Genomic DNA, 9,444 nt, shown 5'->3' with positions numbered 1-9,444 from the left:
TAGGGGGCCTGCCTTCTGCCTGGTTGGTACATGCTTGGGTGCCCGGTTCTGCTTGGTAAAAAAATCTTAGCTGACTGGAGGGCAGCAAGGGAAGTCGTCACTTATTCCAAGCATAGTCTTCTGAGATGGCACCTCCCTGACAAATACAGAATGACGAGTAGGAGATGGACACAATGGTGGTTAAACCATCAAGCCAGCAGAGAAGCCAGGATTCACTCCCCTGATGTGAGCTCGCGGCTATGTCTCTGGGGTGGACACTCATTGCTAGAACTGGAAATGAGAATAAAAACACACTTTCTTTTTTTTTTTTTTTTCCTGCCAGGGCCCACCTGGCTTTTCTTCCACCTGCCCATTCAGAGCCTGGAAGAAGGACAGAGATCAAGTCCGATAGTTCCAGGCTTGTCCTGAAGTTTTAGCTATGCTCTCCTTTTTCAGTTATGCCGTTTCTATGGTGGTGTCTCATTCTTAGTCGTAGCATTTCTATGGTAAGAGAAATGAAGGGAGGGTAGGGAATAAGGGCTGCCTGCCCTAGACTGTGATTTGGGAAATGTCCCTCCATTTCATGGCGATCGGCTCAGAAAAGCACTCAGGCCAAGATGACCTCATGATGGCAGTAAATGGTCCAAGTTGCTATGAACTTTGTGTGTGGCGGGGGGGGGGGGGGGCGGGGGATGAAATAAATGAAGCATCAGAGCCCTGGGGTTCAGGCTGATGGGAAACCAAGGTCTCCACACTTGTGGGCTGGCTACCGAGCCTCTTACTGCCTGGATCGCACCGGCTGATTCAATTCAAGCAGCTGCTAATGGGGTGGGGTGGGGGGGGGGTCACTGCAGTCCACCTGCCCTGTGATGTAGCTCACCAGTCAGCCTTGGGTATGTGTGGGGGTGGGTGGAGGAGTGTCAGCTGCCGCAGGATGGATCCAGGCCGCGTTAATGTCTCAGGAATGCTGTTTTCAAAGAAAGGGTGGGGATCGGGCGGCCACGACAGTCTGAGGGATACATCTGTCTCTTCAGCAGCGACAGCTGCAGGTGAAGTGGTCAGTTCTGCAGTGGGTATTAGTGACCATGGGGACCTCTACAGGAGAACAGTCCTGGGTGACCTGAATGTCAACGTGGACTCTGTGCTGTGTGGCACAGGGACCAGAAAGCACATTGGAAAACTCTAAAAGAACGACCGCATTAGAGTTGTAGAGGAGGTGGGGTTTTTTAAAAAAAAGAAAGAAACACATTGCCGTGCGTCTACAGAGGCATCATCTTGACGCTGGAGGAATCTATTCCTGACTCTTTTATGGGAAGAAGAGCTGTCCATGTTGCCGATGACTGTTGCAGGTATTTGAGGGGGCTGCTGTGGAAAGGGCTAGGAGTGATGAAGGTGCTGCTACAGCAGTTTCACTTGGGGAGCTGAGCTCATTCTGACCACAGGCCACGGGATCAGCTCCCTCCCCATCCATAAGCGAGGGCTGGTGCACTTGAGACTTTGCCAGAGCCTTCCAGAGCAGGGAAGGAGACTCGGGAATCCAAAGCACTTCTGTGAATGTGGCGCCAGTCCCTTAAGGGCTGATGAGGAAAAAAGCCCACGATCGCTTTAGTCCTGGAGTCAGTTGCGTTTCTCACTGCCGCGGCTTTCAGACCCAGGGCTGTGGGTTATCCAGCCCCGGGGGCCTGCAGAGAAGAGTCAGACTTTTTCAGTGTAAATCTCACGGTGGATTGGTCTGCCTCAAAGGTAAAGGATTGGTCCCTGCCATTCAGACAGCACCTTGGGTCTTGAAGGATGTGATTAGGTGAGCAAGGACACCATTTAATTAAGGGCTTGGGAACATTTTATGCTAACTAGGTAAAAAAGGCGACAGCTTTGGAATAACCTGTTTATTTCCATTTGTAACATTTGTTTGGGCAGATGTTAACGTTGTGTGGGGTTTGGCCGACCAGTCTGGAGACCTCTTGTAAGCAATGGTGGCTCGGGGATAGAGGCGTCACTCTCCCTGGACATCCTCTCCTCCCTGGTGTGCTAGTTGAGCAGTGAAAAGGGGGAGGGAGAACTACCCGGGTCTGCAAAAGATGAAGGCTGCAAAAGAGGAAAGACCATCTGGGGACCCGAGAAATAAAGTGCATGGTGTTGACTTGATCATTGATTCTGTGCAGACCGTGGGGTTTGTGGTAGAGTCATAGAGTTTGGAGTCTTTGAACAGAAACTGGGGAGGGGCATTCAAATTCAGGCGGCAGCATTCGCATGGAGTTTGAGATGACTGGCACCCTCTGGGTTCGTGCAGTACACAACTTGCACAACCGTACATGGCTTCCCTGCCTCAGGTCCTGGAGTAGCCCGCTCAGAATCTCTGGCACTGTGCCAAATCCATTTCTGTCTGAGCCCTGTGGCTTTGGGCTTTGGTTTCCAGGGGAGGTATCTTTCTCCTTAAGAGATCTTGAGAGGCAAGCTGGGTGCTAGATTGCTCTGAAAAATCCGACCCACAAAGCCCGGGTTAGAAAAACTAAGCTGGTAACACAGTCTTGGGTTTTTAATCTGAAAAAAAAATGGAATAGTGATACCCACTCTGCAGGTTTATTGTAAAGCCAAACGACTGTATCTACAGCCTTCAGCGTAGAACCCGGCTGCTTCTGTCTCAGCCAATGGCATTTGTTGCTCATCCAGTTTGCCCAGCTGGAAACCTCCTTTTCCTTCATCCCACCCCCACCCACCCTGCCCCTGGCATCACTAACTCATCAGGATGGCTGCGCTGGCGGGCTCACCGGTCTCCTGTAAACCACTCTCCCGCCGCTGCCAGGGAGATCCTTGTGAAAGCGTCTTCTGCACCTCCAGAAACCTCGTGACCTTTCCATTGCTCTTTGTAGAACAACAGCACTCTTAGCAAGACCCCGGGATCTGGCCCAATGTGTCGCTCAGACTCTTGTGGCTTCTCCTCTTGCCCCCTTTGGCATAAAAAACCCCTGCCCCTTCTTCAGGTTAGGTGAAGAAAGGAAGTCTCACCGAAGGACCCTTCCCCATCCCCCCTGCCTCATTTCATGAGTATAGGTTGGGTTTTTCGGTCATGATTTTGGATCACTTACCTCAGCGTGTCGTTATATTTCTATTGGGCATGTTTGTCTGATCCATCAGAGTGAAAAATAGGTCTCTGTATGATTTTGTCCGCCACTGTATATCAGGGCCTGGTGCAATGCCTGATATTTAGTAAGCTGTTTCTTTTGACAATCAATCATGCCATATTAATGCTAATTAAGGACAAAGAGCCTTCCGAGTATGTCATCTAGAGACCCGTTCACCCCTTGCTCTGTTTGGCTGTTCTGTTTGCCAGTCTCCAGATTAATCTGAATGGCAGCATTCACTTTGACGAGGGGCTCAGGGCAGCAGATGGTTCAAGCGTCACGGGTCACCAGATCAGGGATTCCTTTTATGTTCACAAAGATCTTTGTCGCTTTGCACAACCTGTACTTGGCCTCGTCAGGTGTAATAGGAGGAACAGCAAAGCAACCCTTGGTGTCACAGGTCAGACAGAAGTTCTCTTTGGTCTTGTCAGTGCTGATGACATCCATCAGCAGAGTGGGCTGTCACTTTGGATCTTGCCATTAGTCTTTTTTTTTTTTTAAGTTTATGTTTCTTTCTTTTTGAGACAGAGAGAAACAGAGCACGCGTGGGTGAGGGGCAGAGAGAGAGGGAGACACAGAATCCGAGGCAGGCTCCAGGCTCCTCCGAGCTGTCAGCACAGAGCCGGACCTGGGGCTCGAACCCACGAACCGTGGGATCATGACCTGAGCCGAAGTCGGACGCTTAACCGACTGAGCCACCCCGGGCGCCCCGGGATCTCGCCATTAATCTTAATGAACCGCTGCATTCGGATCTTCTTTCCTTAATTTCCTGTTAGGGCAGACTGAAGTCTGTTCCTCAGAAGGAGACGAGGGAGGATGTTCCCTCGGCTCGTGGGGACCAGTAGATGGACCAGGAGCAAACACATCGGTCAGTTGTTCCAGCCTCCAATGCTTTGGAGTTTCAACAGGCTTCAGATGCTTCTTGGGACCGTGAGCCACGCTTGTACTAGACATAAAAAGAACAAAGTGTTTTTAGCATGAACGAAGACGTAGGGCAAGAGGCTTGCGCAAATCATACCGCATGGTAGTGGCTCAATAAAAACCAGTAAGTGGGTGGACAGGTGCAGATTCAGAGTGATCTGTATCTGAAGAGGGCAGGCGCCAGCACGCACACACCCAGGTTGGTTTACTAGAAGGAGGTGAGACACATTAAGGTCAAGGAGTGCCACACAACACTTTGCACGTAGTGTGTACTTCGTATAAAATGTTACTAAAGACTAACGAGGCTAGTTTTTAGGCATACCTGCTTGGAATCTGCAAATGTTGGTTGAATTAAAGCATGAGTGGATTGGAGAGGGGCAGGGAAGGGAATGGACCACTAAAAGCATCTGCAAAACCACACTGGGTGGACCAGCAAACAGAGCTTCTCGGTGCCTTGGATCTTCCTCTGTGTGGTTCAAAGACTAAAAGTTAGGCTGCCCCGATCTTAACTACCACACCAAGTCTGCCCAGCCTGTTCTGCTGCCTCTAACATCTAATATCATGAGATAGGTTGGCAGGGAAGCTTCTTAGAGTCCTTGAGATGAAAGGTGCAGGCATTCCAGACGAGATCCATTAGTATTTCTGTCCAGTCCTGAGACCGCAGACTTATGCAGGGGATGAACCCATGCGGCAGACGCCTTGTCCGGCCGGCATGCTGTTTGCGGTAGAACATGATTATGGTCTTCTGTTTCATCTAACTCTCAGGGATGTGACCGACTTTCCCAGGTATTCTTATTAGCCTGTCGTGTAAGAGTCTTCTTGACATGATGGTGTCCAGAAAAATTGCGTTATCTTTGACTCCATGCGCTTTCTAGTTCTTGCTTTGGCTTCCAGGAAGCACAAAGTTATGTTTATGCTTATTCCTTAGCCTTGTGTTTCTTTTTTTAATTTCTTTTTTATTTTTTTATTAAATTTCTTTAACGCTTATTTATTATTGAGAGAGAGAGAGAGAGAGAGAGAGAGAGAGAGAGGGAGAGAGAGCATGAGCAGGGGAGGGGCAGAGAGAGGGGGAGACACAGAATCCGAAGCAGGCTCCAAGCTCCGAGCTGTCAGCCCAGAGCCCGACACGGGGCTCGAACTCACACACTGTGAGTGAGATCATGACCTGAGCCAAAGGCTGACGCTTAACCAACTGAGCCACCCAGGCGCCCCTGTATTTCTTTTTTTAAAATGTTCGTTTATTTATTTTTGAGAGAGAGAGTGTGTGCGAGGGAGGGGCAGGGAGAGAGGGAGAATCCCAAGCAGGCTCTGTGCTACCAGCACAGAGCCCGATGCGGGGCTCTATCTCCCAAACCGTGAGATCATGACCTGAACCAAGATCAAGTGTTTCTTATTTTTATTGCTTAGTTTCTATCCTGTTATTATACTTGTTTTATTGTGGGTTGTTGTTTTTTTTTTTTCTCGATGTGTTTTTTTATTACAAGCAGCTCACCCTTTTGGACCTTGGCAAGAATAAATAAATCCCTTTTCCGATAACGTATACAATCATGAACGTATTTTGGCAACAGTCTGGTGTAATTCAAGGTTTATCTACTCACATAAGGGAATTAGCTTTCTTCATGATTGTGCATATTGTGTGGGGGCTTCCAAACAGGTGGTTGAAATTAGACGTCAGCACCATCAAAACGGTATCTGTGTTCTCATCCTTAATGACAGCTGCCTTCCCTGGGAGCAGCAGTGATCACACATTCCTGTACCTGAGCCGGTAACCTGGAGCCCAGGAAGAAGCCCGTAGTAGAACTGCCTGCCTAAGGAGATTTACAAAGAATTTCATGGGGCGTTTTGGGATTTGGAGGAACCTGGGAGATACCACTGTCTTCCTCATCACTTCTTTCCCCTCAATGCTGCACGGCGTGGTAGCTCACGGCCTGATTTCAGAGTCTGCCTTTGCCGTTTTTATTTGCTGGGCAGGCAGCTTCGGTCACTTAGCCTCACCGAGTCTCGGTTTGCTCATCTATAAAATGAGAACGACATTAGCACTCCTCTCTTAGGGCTGCTGCAGGTGTGCATGGTCCTGAGGTGAGAATATGCTCTCCATCTGTAGTCCTAAGGACACAAAAGAGACCACTGGGGGATCAGAGAGCCAGGAAGCCTTACTGACATTTTATAGGAACAGGGACAGTCCTTAGCTCCCTTTAGTTCACCTAAAATTTGGTGAATATCCGTCTTCCCTCTAAGAGATAGATGTTTTTCACTTACTGTGCACAACGGTCTGGTGAAGTAGCTAGCGGTCCCCTTTTGCGGTTGAGCAAACTGAGCCTTAGTGAGGCGGCGAGTTTGCCCAAGTTCTCACTGCCAATGAAAAGCAGAGCCAGAGTTTGCTCCCAGATCAGCGGACTCCAGTTCCAGGACTCTCTTCTTATAGCCTAAGTGCCTTTTCCCACCTGATCTCCTGGAACACTTAATTCCCTTTCAATTAAGAGTGGACAACTTGACAGGTTAATAGGAGGGTTGGATGGTAAGTTCACTTTGACCCGAGAGGGGTTTATTTCTGTGTTGACTGTTTTATATTATTAAAAGCCCTTGGACGGCTGAGTAATCAACTAATGTTATTGAGAACTAGCTATGAAAAAAATATGTGGCTCGGCTGTCTGTGATTTGCTTGAACAAGTTGGGAGATTTTCTCACTGTATACCCATGCAAAAGGAATATAAAATACTGATGAACCATTTGGAAAATCGGTGTGTGCCTTGCTTTTACAGTGGTCAGAAATGTGGGAATTTAGTGAAGTTTTATTTTTATTTTATTTTATGTTAAAGTTTATTTTTATTTATTTTGAGAGAGAGAGAGTGAGCAGGGGAAGGGCAGAGAGAGAGAGAGAGAGAGAGAGGGAGGGAGGGAGAGAGGGAATCCCAAGCAGGCTCCACACTATCAGCACAGAGCCCGACGCTGGACTTGAACTCATGAGCCGTGAGATCATGACCTGAAATCAAGAGTCGGACACTTAGTGGACTGAGCCACGCTGGTGCCCCGAGAATTTAGTGAATTTGTAATAAGGAGAATACATTTCAAAAAAAGTTTGAAGTTGCCCCTTACTTACCACCAGGGTTGTTGGTACAACTTTTGGTTTTGCAGATTTCTTCTTAGTCTCTTGCTGGAGGACTTAAGGATTATTTTGGTCGATTGATTGGCTGATGATTGGCACAGTGGGGTGGCTCTCCCCAGTGACACAGCTAGTGAGAAGACCTCAAGTTGGGAGACAGCTGTCAGTCCTGCCAAGTCTGTTTTTGGCTCCTGAGTCCACTGGCTTAGCAGTGCTCTAGAAAACTGCCGGTTATACTCGAGACACGTAGGGGTGAAGGAAAGGGGAAGAAAGAAAAGAAGGAAGGTGGAGGTGGGATTGGAAGGAACCAGGAGAGAAGAGAAGGATCTGGGGGGGTGGACACAGGGAAACGTGGTGAGGCGTAGGAGAACATCCCTCCAAAACCCAGGGCGGAATGAATTGGAGTTCACTCGTCTGGCATCATCCGCCAACCCTCGGTCTCCTGAAAGATGGAATTCTGCAAGAGCAGCTTTTCTTTAGGGAGCCAAAATTGATGACCGAAAGCACATCTTTACGAATAAAGAAGATGCGTGCACACAGATGAGCAAATAAGCCAAAAGCAGAACCGGACCTGTCAATACAGAGGACGAACTGGTGGTTGTCAGAAGGAAGGGGGGTGGGGGGATGGGCAAAACGGGTGGAGGCAAGTGGGAGACACAGGCTTCCAGTTATGGGATGAATACGCCCCGGGAATAAAAGGTACAGTGTGGGGTACGTGGTCGGTGATATCGTAGCAGGGTTGTACGGTGACAGATGTTAGCTCCACTTGTGAGTGCAGCACAACCACACGGTTGTCAAATCACTATCCTGTGCACCGGAAACGAATATGACGTTGTATGTCGACTACACTCGAGTAAAAAAAGTAAAAAAAGAAAACATATCTTTTAAATTTTTTTTTTCAACGTTTATTTATTTTTGGGACAGAGAGAGACAGAGCATGAACGGGGGAGGGGCAGAGAGAGAGGGAGACACAGAACCGGAAACAGGCTCCAGGCTCTGAGCCATCAGTCCAGAGCCCGACGCGGGGCTCGAACTCACGGACCGCGAGATCGTGACCTGGCTGAAGTCGGACGCTCAACCGACTGCGCCACCCAGGCGCCCCAAAACATATCTTTTAAAGGTCGTTTTTTTTTTTTTTTCTCACGGGAAAATATCCTAAACTCGCTCCCTCTCTGAGCCTATTTGTGAGGCAACATCTGTAAAACACTCACAGCAATGCTGGGAACACAGCAACGACTCCCGAATGTTAGCCATCACCATCATCGTCATCATCGTCATCATCGTCATCATCATCATCACTTAGTCTGTGCTTTGACAAGATATTCACAAGCTTGATTTTCTCAGAGTGCGGTGACGGGAGAAGGGGTTGCCAAAGGCTGTAATTGCTGATGACTTACAGTGGAGGAATTGCCCAAACAAAACCAAAATCAAACAGAATCTACAAGACGCAGACCCAGGCCCTCAATAAGTGTCATTCCATCTGGAGTCGGGGAAACAGTTCTGAACATCTGTGCGGTGTCTGTGGCTATCACATCACTGGTGTTCACAATGATAACCCTGAGTAAGCAAGGAGGAGAGGTCACGTAAGCCCAGTGTCCTGCTTGAGAAAACAGGTGGGGTGTGCAGGCGGTTTCCGAACAATTTCTAACTCCGATCATTCAAATAGAAAAGAAAATAGAAAGGCAATTGTCCCATGGAGGGTAAGCTTCGGTTGTCTGGAGAAGTCTCTCGCACAGGAGACCTCGTTCTTACGGGAAGCCAGATAATGTGAAATGTCATGGTTTTTATAACAAGTGATCATGAGTCAGGAAGGGAGGGTGACGGTGCTAAAAATGTGAGCCTGATGTGAGGAGGCAGAAATAGGCCCGTGGCATGTAGAAGATGCAAAAAAAAAAAGGCCGCGCGCCCCGCTCCCTCCCGTCCTGAGCCGGGAACTAAAGCTGGCTCTGGACTCCACAAAAAAGCTGCAGCGGTGTAGACGAAGATCCCTGAGAACAGCCCCAGGGGGAGGGGCGGCTACTGATGGACCTTCAATTATTTGGAAGGATTTTGTGGGAGAGCTCTCATTCTCAGAAAGCATTTCTTTCCCTCGCTCAAACAAAAACAAAAACAAAAACAAAACAAAACCCAGGACTTATAGGATAAGTGGCTTTAAAAAAAAAAAAAAGAAAAGAGGGGCGCCTGGGTGGCGCAGTCGGTTAAGCGTCCGACTTCAGCCAGGTCACGATCTCGCGGTCCGTGAGTTCGAGCCCCGCGTCGGGCTCTGGGCTGATGGCTCAGAGCCTGGAGCCTGTTTCTGATTCTGTGTCTCCCTCTCTC

The 9,444-nt window shown here is 48.7% G+C and overlaps 1 pseudogene; it reads right to left on the bottom strand.

Annotated features, from left to right (window-relative positions):
* Nucleotides 1-1,596: 1,596 nt before the first annotated feature.
* On the bottom strand, nt 1,597-8,394 carry LOC124524093 (40S ribosomal protein S4, X isoform-like; annotated as a pseudogene).
* Nucleotides 8,395-9,444: the final 1,050 nt, after the last annotated feature.

Source organism: Lynx rufus, unplaced genomic scaffold (assembly GCF_022079265.1).
Source record: "Lynx rufus isolate CCGP_SWC_20201006 ecotype Redwood Valley unplaced genomic scaffold, mLynRuf1.p SCAF_10, whole genome shotgun sequence".
In the NCBI taxonomy this organism is placed as follows: domain Eukaryota; kingdom Metazoa; phylum Chordata; class Mammalia; order Carnivora; family Felidae; genus Lynx; species Lynx rufus.
This window is presented reverse-complemented; position numbering and strand designations above follow the sequence as displayed.